Source organism: Peromyscus californicus, unplaced genomic scaffold (assembly GCF_007827085.1).
Source record: "Peromyscus californicus insignis strain IS unplaced genomic scaffold, ASM782708v3 Scaffold_4__1_contigs__length_199733344, whole genome shotgun sequence".
Classification (NCBI taxonomy): domain Eukaryota; kingdom Metazoa; phylum Chordata; class Mammalia; order Rodentia; family Cricetidae; genus Peromyscus; species Peromyscus californicus.
The window spans coordinates 164,826,520-164,839,885 of NW_026294562.1; the positions used below are offsets into that span (position 1 = coordinate 164,826,520).

Below are 13,366 nucleotides of genomic sequence, written 5' to 3' on the forward strand. Positions count from 1 at the left end.
AATTTTCTGATTTGTAACCTGCCTTTCCTTGTTTGTTGGCATCTGTATAAAATGTACGAACTCCAGATATGGGTTTTTCCCGTACAATTCGAGGCAAGATCCAATCAGCTCTCTTTATAAGATCAATTCTATCGCTTTTGGAATATTTGCTGTTAATTTCTCCCAAAAAATTACTGCAAGCTCTTTGCCAAGGTTCACTTTCTGTCCATAATTTTTCAATATCCTCCTTAGTTAAAGGTACGACAATTTCTGCTGGGTCTATTCCTGCTAATTGACGAAGTCTCAATTTTCCTTTCCAAATCAAGTCAGAGATTTTTTCCACATAAGCTTTTAATTTTTTATTTGGTTTATTTGGTAAAAATATCCATTCTAATATAATATCTTCCCTCTGCATTAATATTCCTGTAGGAGAATGTCTAGAAGGTAAAATAACCAAAATGCAATCCAGCTTTGGATCAATACGATCCACGTGTCCTTCATGTACTTTCTTTTCTACCAAGGCCAATTCTTTCTCAGCTTCAGGTGATAATTCTCTTGGACTATTTAAGTCCTTGTCACCTTCTAAGGTTTTGAACAAATTATGCAGTTCATCATTTTTTACCCCAACAATAGTTCTTAGATGAGAAATATCTCCAAATAATCTTTGAAAGTCATTAAGAGTCTGTAGTCTATCTCTCCTAATTTGCACCTTTTGGGGTCTAATTTTTTTGTAGCTCTATTTTATATCCTAAATAATTAATAGAATCTCCTCTTTGTATCTTTTCAGGAGCAATTTGTAATCCCCAGCAAGGCAAAATTTTCTTTACTTCTTCAAACATTCTTTCTAAAGTATCTGCATTTGAGTCAGCTAGTAAAATATCATCCATATAATGATAAATTATAGATTTAGGAAATTTTTTACGTATCACTTCCAATGGCTGTTGTACAAAATATTGGCACAGAGTTGGGCTATTCAACATTCCTTGTGGGAGGACCCTCCATTGAAATCTTTTAACCGGTTGAGAATTATTGTAAGTAGGCACTGTGAAAGCAAATCTTTCTCTGTCTTTTTCTTGTAAGGGTATTGAAAAGAAACAGTCTTTTAAATCAATAACTATGAGAGGCCATCCTTTTGGCAACAGAGTAGGCAAAGGAATTCCAGATTGTAGAGAGCCCATTGGCTGAATTACTTTGTTAATTGCTCTAAGGTCTGTTACCATTCTCCATTTACCAGATTTCTTCTTAATAACAAATACAGGAGAATTCCAAGGGCTGGTTGATTCTTCAATATGCTGAGCATTTAACTGTTCTTCTACCAGCTCTTCTAAAGCCTGGAGTTTCTCTGTTGTTAAAGGCCATTGCTGGACCCATACAGGCTTGTCTGTTAACCATTTTAAAGGTAGAGCTGTTGATGTCTTTGGAAGATCATCAGTTGTTGTGCCCTGTTCTTGTATAATATGGATGCCTGGTGACCACTCAGAATAATGCCTTCTAATATTTCTCTCAGAAACATGTGCTAGTTTATGATTTGTTTCTGAGATTGGAGGGATGTTAATCTGAGTATTCCATTGTTGTAACAAGTCTCGACCCCACAGGTTCATAGCTATGTTAGCCACATATGGTTTTAATTTTGCTCTCTGTCCTTCTGGACCTATACATTCGAGCCATCTTGCACTCTGTTTCACCTGAGATAATGTCCCAATTCCTAACAAGTACCAAAGGCTATGTTAGAAGAAAAAGACAAAAAGAACAAACAAAAGGGATACAAATAAGAAAAGGAGTCAAAGTACCTTTATTTTCAGATGACACAATTCTATCAATAAGAGAGCTGAGAGAATTTACCAGGAAACACTTAGCTCTAATAAAGGCTTTTATACAAGTGACTGGGTATAAAATTATCATACATACATCAACAGCTTTACTATATACCAATGACAAATAAACTGAGAACTAAACCATAGGAATAAGTCTGTTCACTATTGCCTCAAGAAAATACATTAGAATATATATAATCAAGGGTGATGCCTTGAAAAGTATGTCCCTTATAATTTTCAGGCATTTGAATATTTGTTTCCCTGTTGCTTGATGTTTTGGGAGGATTAGGAGTTGTGAATTTGCAGTAGGAAATATGTCACTACGTAGGAATTAAGTTTTCAATAGAGTGGCACCATTCCAAGTGTTTTATGCTTCCTTTTTGTGGATTGAGATGTGGGATCTCAAGTGTCACTGGACTGCCATGCTTTTCCTTCTGGTGCCATGCTTCCTGCCATAGTGATGATGAACTCTTACCTCTGTAGAACAATAAGTTCCAAACAAACCATTTCTTCAATAAGTGGTCTAGTTAATGATGTTTTATCACATCAATAGAAAAGTAATTAATGTACCCAATATTCAAAGTCCTCTTTAAGGGGAACTTCATCACAATGAAGACAAAAACTGATGTAGACAGTAGGCCATGGAAAATGTTCCCAGGGTCACAGACTAGAAGATTAGTGATATGTAAATGGCCATCCTACCAATTGCAATATCCAGATTCTACATAATCCCAAACATGAATTTAGTGTCACTATACACAAAAATAAGAACAAATTTAAAATTCATACAGAATGGTTGGATGCTCACTCCTAAATGGAAAGGTATGCATTTACCTTTAAGGCTTAGAGACCTTTGCAGAAGTGGGAGTGAGAAGAACATAGAAGGTGGAAAGAGAAATAGAAGAGCTGGAAAATGCTGACCTATGGGCATGACAGAGCAATTGTAGCATGATCTCAAAGCAAGTGAGGCTGCATGCAATGGGCTTGCACAAGACAGGCCTATCAATGATGTATGATGGGTGGGGAGGACACTCATGGGACACTACTGCTCCCTGCTGAAGTCCTGGATACTGAAGGATTCTGGGTGATAAGAAGTCACTCTCTTCAGTTGTGTCCCACTGCTGTACCAACAAGGTTTCAAATGGTAGTACAAATAAGTCCCACAGATGATCCTAATCATGACTAAACTAAATGGGTCACAAATAAAGAGACATAAAGTTTTCAAAGAGAATTTAGGGAATGGATTAGTACAGATGACAGGGTGATTAGAAAGGGTGAAAGGTTTTAATAATCAGAATGTAATTTATACAAGGTGTAAAATTCCCGAAGAACAAATTCAATTACAAATTCATATGAAAGCACAACCTCCCCCAGATAATCAAACCAATCTTCCAAAAGATACCCTGTTGCAAGCTATACTATAGCAATATAGTAATAAAAACAGTACTGCACTGATACAAAACAGACATGTAGATTAATGGAATAGAAAACCAAGATGTAAGTTCTGATAACTGTAGGCAACTGATTTTTTGACAAAATGTCAAACATATTCATTGGACTAAAGACAAGATCTTTAGTAAATGGTGCTTTGAAAATTGGATTACTATCTGTAGAAGAATTTATTTATATCTTAATCTCTCCTAACACACACACACACACACACACACACACACACACACACACGTGCATTCACCCCATTTCCAAATGGATCAAGAACCTCAATAGAAGATCCAAAACTCTGAAAGTGGTAGAGAAAAAGATAGGAAGTCCACTTTGAAATGGAATCACAGCTAAGAACTTTCTAAATAATACTCATCTCACTCAGAAAAATAAGTCAGATAGACAAATGGGACCTCATGAAATTAAAAGGCTTTTATCAACCAAAGGAAATCATTAATCATGTGAATATGCAACCTACAAAATGGAAGAAAATCTTTGTCAACTACATGCTCTCAGACAATATGTACCTAGTATCTATGAGGAAAACAATGCCTTGTGTACATTTTTAACTTTTTAAATATTCAACATCATTAACTATCAGGAAAATACAAATAAAACTAATTAGAGAGTTTATCTTACCCAAGTCAGAATGGCTATTGTCAAAAATCATATGATGCTAGAACAGTTATACAGAGAAATCCTATCTGAAAAAAAAAAAACCAAACAAAGGTAAAAAAGACATCAAATGACAACAAATGTTTGAAGTGTGGGGCAAAGAGAAGAAAATTCAAATACAAGGGGGTGAGAAAGGAGTAGATGCAGATAATGGATGAGAGCGTTCAAAGAGAATATAAGACTACTGTTTTCCTAGTTAAAAATTTGTCATGGATTTTTGGTATTGATGATGGAAAATGAGTGTAATATAAGTGATATTTAAAGTGGAACATTCAATGTGACTCTTAGCAGCTTCTCTTTGAGTATCAAATCTAACTGTATTATATACAATTAATATTCATTAAGTTTATAAGCTTAGAGTCTCATTAATTTGAATTTATCTTATTTTTACTTATCTACAAGTTCTTTAGAACAAAGCTTAGTTTTTAAAATTTTAAGAGGAAAATGTGGGGAAAGAAAATGCTGGTGGGAGTGCAAACTGACACAATCCTTCCTGAAATGACTGTGGAGTTTACTTAAAAAAAGCCGAAAAGAGAACTTCCATACGACCCAGCTATAGATTCTGAGGTACATACTCAAACTGTTTAGGTATAGTCTACTATATCCTTAGGTATGCACAACTGTACAGGTGTTTGAACATCTGTGTTCATTGCAGCTCCACTCACAATAGCTAGGAAGCAGGTTCACCTTATATGCCATCAACTGAAAAGTAGATAATGAAATTGTAATATGTATATACAATTAAATTTCATTCAGCTACAAAGACGGAATTCTCAGTAAAATAGATGAAACTGGAAAATACACTTAATGAGGTAACCCCAACCATTGCATGCTGTCTCTCATATGAGGATCATTGACAAATTCTTAGTGTGTTTAACTTAAAGTGCATATTAAGTACAGGAAACTGGAAAGGGGCCATTAGAAGGGAAACATGAAAAAAGAGACCTTAAAGAAAGAGAAATTCCAGAATATCTCTGATATGAATGTGAAGGGAGGGAATATGAGACTGAGTGGGTTAATGTAAAGATGGGGAGAGTGGATAAGGGATAAAATTAACCAAAACTGCCGGGAAGTGGTGGTGCATGCCTTTAATCCCAGCACTTGGAAAGTAGAGACAGTAGGATCTGTGTGACTTCGAGGCCAGCCTTGGCTATAGAGTGAGTTCCAGGAAGGGCACAAAGCTACACAGAGAAACCCTATCTCAAACAAACAAACAAATAATTAAATAAATAAATAAATAAAAATTAACCAAAACCAAGAATATATGACAATGTATTATGAAAACTCATCAGTTTGTAAGCTCATTAAAACATTAACAAGGATAAGTCAAGGTACAATACTGCTCCCAGAAGTCATAGGTTACTAAATGAAAACTCCACTGCTAGTGTTGGGATAGCTCCCTAGGAGTAGTTTGTTGCCTAGAAAGGCCTGAGGAACCAAATAATATAGGCAATTAGCACTTTTGTCAGTGCCCCCTAAAACTAGTTGGTAAGATCCTATTTCTAAACACACCCTCAAATTCTTATCATAGTACATAAAAAAGGCACACTAGGAATGGGCTGAAATATGCCTTCCTGCTCAATAGTTCTCATAGAAAGTGTCGTGCAGTCTGATAATAGGAGACTCTCATCAACAGTCATATTCAGCTGTGGACACTGTGATCTATATTTCAACCAGCCTTACAAGATAAGCCCACTAGTGCAATAATGATAATTGTGGTACCAGGGTAACCAATCAATTTCTGATTGAGAAAAATTCAAATGTGGTATAGTCAATGTGGTTGAATATCCATGATGGGGAGGGAATATATCCTAGTGTTGAAGCTTACTGTTGTCCTGCTGAATGGACTTGATGTGAACATCAAATTCTCTTCTAAATAGGTATGTTTCTCCTTATATATTACTACTGTCAGCTTGGTTAAAAAAAAAGATTCTTCTCGCAGTTCAGTGGTAGTTTTGGAGACTCAAAATTGGCCAAAATGCTGAGAACAGGTATCTCTTTCAGTGCTCACCAAATGAGATAATCTAGAGCCCCATGTAACATTAAGAAACATGGAGGAAGAAGGTATGGAAATGATGTAAAAGCTTAAATATATGGTAGAATGATGTGGAATATTGTCTTCCAGACATGACATGGCCATAGCACATTTTAACTCTTAGTATCTGCACAAGACTGGGCCCTAAAATACTCTATGAAGGAGAGAAAAGGTGCTCACATGTAACCACCACTTTCCCGTGGCTTTATGAGCAGCCAAGTGTAATTAGGGGGCAGGGCCCAAGAGACCCCCTCCCTTTCAGGGTCTATAGGCAGTTAGTGGTTGCTGGTAGAGGGAAAGGTGTTTTTTTTTTCAGTATAGGAGCTACTTGTGAGGTACCCATGTTCCTGTAAATGACTCCTTCCCTGTGCTCCAGTAAGAAACCCCAATGGACCTTGCTGGGTCACAAACACACACATGTAGAAAAGCAACATGGATGTAGAAAGCAGAGTTACTGGGGAAGAGGAAAAGGATCAGCAAAAGTGGTAACAGCAGAAGACAGGTTAGTGGGCCATTAATTTGATCAAAATTACCTGCACACATGTATGAAAATATCATCGTGAAACTGGTTATTATATATAATTACTATAACTCAATAAAAGTTAAACTATATACAAAGTGTTAAGAATTCATGCCTATGAAAATACTTTTGAGACAATAAAGAAAATAGGATTTACAATATTTGGTAAGATGCGTCTTAACAAAAAGGTGGACAGTCAGGACAATGCATGGGAAGTCAATAAAAAAAGACTAAGAGAATCCACAAATGAGTTACATGGTAGGAAGACAAGGACTTTTTTATTTTTCTGTTGCTTTGACAAAACATCATGAACAATGGCAACTAAAGAAAGCAGAAAGAGATTCAGTTTGGCTTATTACTCTAGAGGGATAAGAATAAATGATGGGAGGAAAGAGGCAATGGCAATAAGTTTCAAGCAGGACTACAGCAGCAAGAAGCTGAGGTCATCTCAACTACAAGCTGGAAGCAGAGACAAGGAACTGGAAGTGACTTAAGAACTTAACCTTTGATGTGGATCTAGGGGAACACTCCTCCACTGCTAGTGGTGGTACAAGCTTGTACAGCCACTTTGGAAATCAATATGGACGTTTCTCAGAAAACCATGCTACAATCCACTGCCCTATAGAGACTAGGAAACAAGGATGGATGGCCTAAAGGGGATGGCGATGTACGATGTCCTTGGGAAGGGAAAATAGAAAAGATCTCCTTTGTTGACTTGGGATGGGAACATGATAGATTAGTTTTGGGACATGGTTGGAATGGGAGAGAAATGAAAGAAACATCTTGAGGGCAGGCATTTGGGGTGTGGTAGATACATGGTAAGAGAAACTCCCATGAATCTACAAGGATGACTCGAGCTAAGACTAGTAGCAACAGTGGATAGGTAGCCTGAACTGGCCATCTCCTGTAATCAGGTTGGTAACTACCCACATTGTCATTTGAGAGCCTTCATCCAGTGACTAAAGGAAACAGATAGAGAGCCCCACAGGCAAGCACTGGGCCTATCTCAGGGAATCCTGTTGAAGAGGCAGAGGAAGGATTGGATGAGCCAGGTGGGTCATGGTCATCACAAGGGTACCCACAGAAACAAATGACATGTACTCATAGGAGCTCACAGACTTTGGACTGACATCTAAAGATCCTGCCTGGAACTGACCTAGGGCCTCTACACATGTATGACAGTTGTGTAGCTTGATCTGCTTGTGAGACTCCTAGTGATGGAAGCAGTACCCATCCCTATTTCTTTGACTGACTTTTAGGAACCTATTCCTCATAGTGGGTTGCCTTGTCCAGCCTTAATACAAGTAGCAGAGTTTAGCCCTACCTGAACTTGATACACCATGCTTTGTTGACACTCATGCTGAGGCCTGCACCTTTATGAACAGAAACAGAGGAGGAGTGGATTGAGGGGTGGGGTGGAAAAGATGGTGAAGAGAGTGGATTGGAGGAAAGGAGGGAGGGGAAACTGGTCAGGATAAAGAACAAATGAATAAATTTAACTAAAAAAGACTTTAAAACTTCTCAAAGCCCACATTCAGTGATGGACCTCCTGCAAGGTTGTGCCTCATAAATCTTCTGAAACAGTGCCATCAAGTGGGAAACAAGTGTTCAAATGTCAAGGTCTAGTTGAGGCATATATTATTCAATACCACCAATTACAACACCCACCTTAGCACTAGAAAGACCAGTTACTCCAAATGTTGCCAGGATGGTGTGTTATGGGGCAAGCTGTGGCTGTGCCCTGTTATTCAGTGGTGCGTGAAAACAGGAAGACTTCACAATTAGGTTCAAAATGGTGATGAGAGGTGGGACCAACGATTGATTGAATATAGAGAGATAAGATGGAGCCAAGTGAAGACTACAGAATATACTAAAGGCTAGGGACATAAACAAGTTAGATAAACATAATCTTGTGGGTGTGAGCCCCAGCATCAAATTGAGGGAACATGGTAGTAGATGCTTTTAGTACTAGAACTCAAGAAGTAGATGCAGGAGAAGCAGAGCTTCAACATTGTCCCTGGCTATAAAGAGTTCAAGACCAACTGGAGCTATATCTCACCTTGTCAATAAAAATGTCTCTGAGCCTCCCCCAAGTCCCATATTTAATATGACACTCACCATTTCCTTTGAGGAACCATTCAAAATAAGTTGTCATTGACTCTGGACTCCTAACAAATTTTGTCTTACTCCAGAAAAAATAACCAGACACAAGAACATCTCTGGGATTTCTGATCATATAGATCATCTTAAATAGAAAAACATGTACATGAAGGTCAACATAGTAATTCCAAACCTTTTAACTGGCACAATTTATATGAAATGTCAATCAAATCTCCATGAGGTTTCTAAAAACATTAATTATTTCGGTTTGGACAAAATATTTACATAAATGCAAAGTATCTATAGTCAGAATTCTCTTTCATAATTTTATTTAGTTTACAAACATGTGACAGCAAACTTACTCAGGTCACTAATTGTGTAAAAAACAAAACAACAATAACAAAAATCCAAGACTGATTTTGTAGTTGTAAAGATCAATATCTTTTTTTTTTGTTTGTTTTTATTTATTTTAATTTATTTTGCAATACAATTCAGTTCTACATATCGGTCACGGATTCCCTTGTTCTCCCCCCTCCCGTCCCCCTCACCTTCCCCCCAACGCCCCCCCCCCCATTCCCATCTCCTCCAGGGCAAAGCCTTCCCCACAGACTGAGGTCAACCTGGTAGACTCAGTCCAGGTAGGTCTAGTCCCCTCCTCCCAGGCCGAGCCAAACAATCCTGCATAGGCCCCAGGTTTCAAACAGCCAACTCATGCAATGAGCACAAGATCTGGTCCCACTGCCTGGATGCCTCCCAAACAGATCAAGCCAATCAACTGTCTCACCCATTCGGAGGGCCTGATCCAGTGTGGACCCCTCAGCCATTGGTTCATAGTTCATGTGTTTCCATTCATTTGGCTATTTGTCCCTGTGCTTTATCCAACCTTGGTCTCAACAATTCTCGCTCATATAAACCCTCCTCATTCTCGCTAATTGGACTCCCAGAGATCCACCTAGGGCCTAGTCATGGATCTCTGCATCCAGATCCCTCAGCTTGGTACTGGCATAGAAACCGACATGTGGACCAATGGAATCGAATTGAAGACCCTGACATTAATCCGCACACCTATGAACATATAATTTTTGACAAAGAAGCCAAAAGTGCACAATGGAAAAAAGAAAGCATCTTCAACAAATGGTGCTGGCAAAACTGGATATCAACATGTAGAAGGCTGCAAATAGATCCATATCTATCACCGTGCACAAAACTTAAGTCCAAGTGGATCGAGGGATCAAGATCAATATCTTACAGTGTGAAAAACAATCCATCCACCTTGAAAGAACATCTTATATACTCAGAGATGAATGCTGTTCTAAATCTATCTGCAATATGAGAAACTAATTGTTTTCCATAACTTTAACTACCAAACATAACTTTCAAAACAATCATGGTGCAGAGCTCAAAGCCAGTGGGTCATTGCACAATAGTGAACACAAAGACCTACAGGCAACTCAGAAATGCAAAGAGTTGGGGAAATAGACTTTCCCTGGGAAAAGCATAACAGCTGGTTGGTTATGCAATTCCAAATGCTCAGCCCTGAAAACATACATACAATAACATTTTATAGACTGAGCAGTGTAGCTAGAGTTTTCCTGCCTGGCCCACAGTCAGGATAAATCTCTGCCACCCGCCAGTCCCACAACCGCTCAGACCCGACCAAGTAAACACAGAGACTTATATTGGTTTCAAACTGTATGGCCATGGCAGGCTTCTTGCTAACTGTTCTTACAGCTTAAATTAATCCATTTCTATTAATCTATACCTTGCCACGTGGCTTGTGGCTTACCGGTACTTTACATCATCCTTGTCCTGATGGCGGCTGGCAGTGTCTCCTCACCCAGCTTCCTGTTCTCTCAATTCTCCTCTCTCTTAGTCCCGCCTATACTTCCTGCCGGGCCACTGACCAATCAGTGATTTATTCATTGACCAATCAGCAACACATTTGACATACAGACCATCCCACAGCAGAGCAGGTAGTATTTAAATATTGAGAAATATGTAGATATATATACAGATGTAGCAACAATTAATGAAAAAAGAGACTACAAATTTGAAAGAGAGAAAGGAGGAAAGCTTGCAGGGAGGAAGGAGGAATGATGTATGTAATTATATTATAATCACAAACAATAAAAGAAACTCATAAAAAATAAATAATATTTTTAATAAAAGGAAATTTATATTTTGTGTCAATTGACTTTGTGACATTATTCTAGAATTCAACGCTTTAGGCCTCAACTTTCCCAGCTAAGTATGTGTCAAATCTCGATAATGCACATGCATATAACTGAATGGTTACAAGTTCCTTATGATATTTTCTTTTTTTTTTTTTTTTTTGGTTTTTTGAGACAGGGTTTCTCTGTGTAGCTTTGCGCCTTTCCTGGAACTCACTTGGTAGCCCAGGCTGGCCTCGAACTCACAGAGATCCGCCTGGCTCTGCCTCCCGAGTGCTGGGATTAAAGGCGTGCACCACCACCGCCCAGTTTCCTTATGATATTTTCAAGACAGGAAATTTTTCTAAGTTTGTCTTTGTAGTTTAAGCATAAAATATTTTCAGGCTCCATGGTGCAGGGACTTCAAAAAACTTTCTTACTAACAAGAAACTCTGATAGTTCAGAACCTGGATATTTCTGATCCCGTCTAGAGATCCTCTATCAGTGATGTGGGTGATTCCTGTGGCTACTGATCTCAATGGACAGCTAGATACAACAACAGAGTGGGTACAGATGAGCCATGACTGCTGAACCATCTCCATGATTAGAGCACTGATGCCTGGTCAGGCTGCTTCCTCTATGAGCAACTCTGTCTGGGGTGATTCACACACTGCTCATGGGATATATGTAGAATCAAGATTAGCTAATTGACTTTGATGACAGCAAAACAGTAATGTCCACTGTACACTAGAGTGTGCCCTCTGCTTGACCTGTATCTGTAGTTCCTGAATGCTCTAGTTGATATTTCACATTCTCTCATTTATCTGCCCAGGATCACTGTGTATTACTTGACATTCTGGTACTCTGATGTAGTCTGAGGTGGAGAAACATCTGCACCACTTAGTGCATGAGAATCTCATGTTCCCACCCACAACCTACACAATCTGAGTGCATTTCAGCCAGAACCCCAGCGACCATCAAGGTAGATGAAGTTCAAAGAGCATTTGGTCAAAGATTTCTCAACCACTGGACACTGACCTTGGCCTTGGAACTGAAGAAAGACTTGGGGAAAAGATGGAAGGGAAGGTGGGAACTGATGAGGCGTGGTCCTTCCTTATTGATTAATTTTTGATATCCATTTTGAGTCTCCATCCAGGGTGAACGGTCCCAGACAGGCACAGATTGGATCCAATTGGGATCCCCATGGTCTGAATCAAGCAGATGATCTCAATCAGCCAGTTAGTTCCTGCAGAAGGAAAAGTAATGGTCATTCATTTCAATAGTGCTTATGAAAAAGCCTCAAGAAGAAAATTGTACACCTGTACAATTTACAGTGCAGCTGTTTCCAAGCACACAGACCTGTAGTGTTCACAATGTCCACATGCTGTAAGTACAAAGTATATTCATTCAGCACATTGCCAATGCTTCACATGGAGAAACTGAGACTATACTCAATTAACTCCACCTGAACATTCCCTGAAGTCCTGGGCCATCATTATTCTACATTCTGGTATTTTGAGTTCGACTTTCCCAGATACTTCACAGGGATGTAATTGTAGACTCTGTCCTTGAGACTAGCTCCTTTCTTTTAATGCAAAGCAATTGAGATGCATCCATGCTGCAGTATGTGTGTGAGTACTGCTTCTCTTTAGGTGAATAAATCCCCTTCTGTCTATTTACCACACACATTTGTATTTATGTTTACATGTTCACTTGTCCTTGGATATTTCTTTAGCTTTCTTCTCTGGGCCATTGTATGAATCTTCTTCATGCATTCCACCCACCACCCTTGGCTTTTCCATGTTCTTTCACAGTCAGTGTCAGCAACCCAAAACTTACTTATGTTTAGTGCTTCTGCCACCCAGCAAACAACCCTCCCCAAAGTCCATGCTGCTTCTTTTTGGTTCCTTGAGTTTTGAGACTGTTTTCACTCCCTGGACAAGGTTCATGGTAATTCTTCTTCTACCTGACAATGTCCTCTCCTCCACATATTCTTACATCCATGCCTTTATACCTTGGTGCTATTTTTTTCTGTATATTTTGTCATTTCTCCCTTCCACTCTCCTCCACACAGAGACAGAACAATGCCAGAGTCTGCCTTAGAATCCACTGGCATATGGCTTAAATGACCCTCTGCCCACACAGACCAGGCTGGAGGTCTTTCTCTGAGTGAAAATGCACTCACACACAGCAATCCATGCCCACAAAACATTTTAAATATCAGATATATAGAACACTCTACTTATTGCCCAAATTCATGAGGATAAAAGCTCTATTCTTACACATACACTTCAGGACCGTCCTCACTAACAGTCCTTACCTGATTTAGGGTAAGCCAGTATGACTGTGTCTTCATCTCTCATCACAAAGTTGTCACGAGTTTCTTTAATTATTTCTTTTTGAAACCCTACAGTAGGGAAAGGTATCCCTTCAAACCAAAGGCACTCTGACATGGTAAAGAGCTCTTTGTGGGTGCTGTTAGATTACACCTTTAACCACCTTTTCAGCTTCTAGCAAATGCTGAGACATAATATTTACGTGCAGGCAAAGAAATCATTAACACCCCACAGTTCATTATGAAACTAGCTACTGAGGGGGAGAAATAATGTAACAACCAGTCAAAGGTTGTTGTGTTAAGCAATTGTGAACTCAT

At 38.9% G+C, this 13,366-nt stretch overlaps 1 pseudogene; it reads right to left on the bottom strand.

Moving 5' to 3' along the window:
• LOC128125583 (sulfotransferase 2A1-like) overlaps positions 1–13,166 on the bottom strand; it is a 53,338-nt pseudogene extending 40,172 nt beyond the window's left edge.
• Between the last annotated feature and the right edge of the window lie 200 nt (positions 13,167–13,366).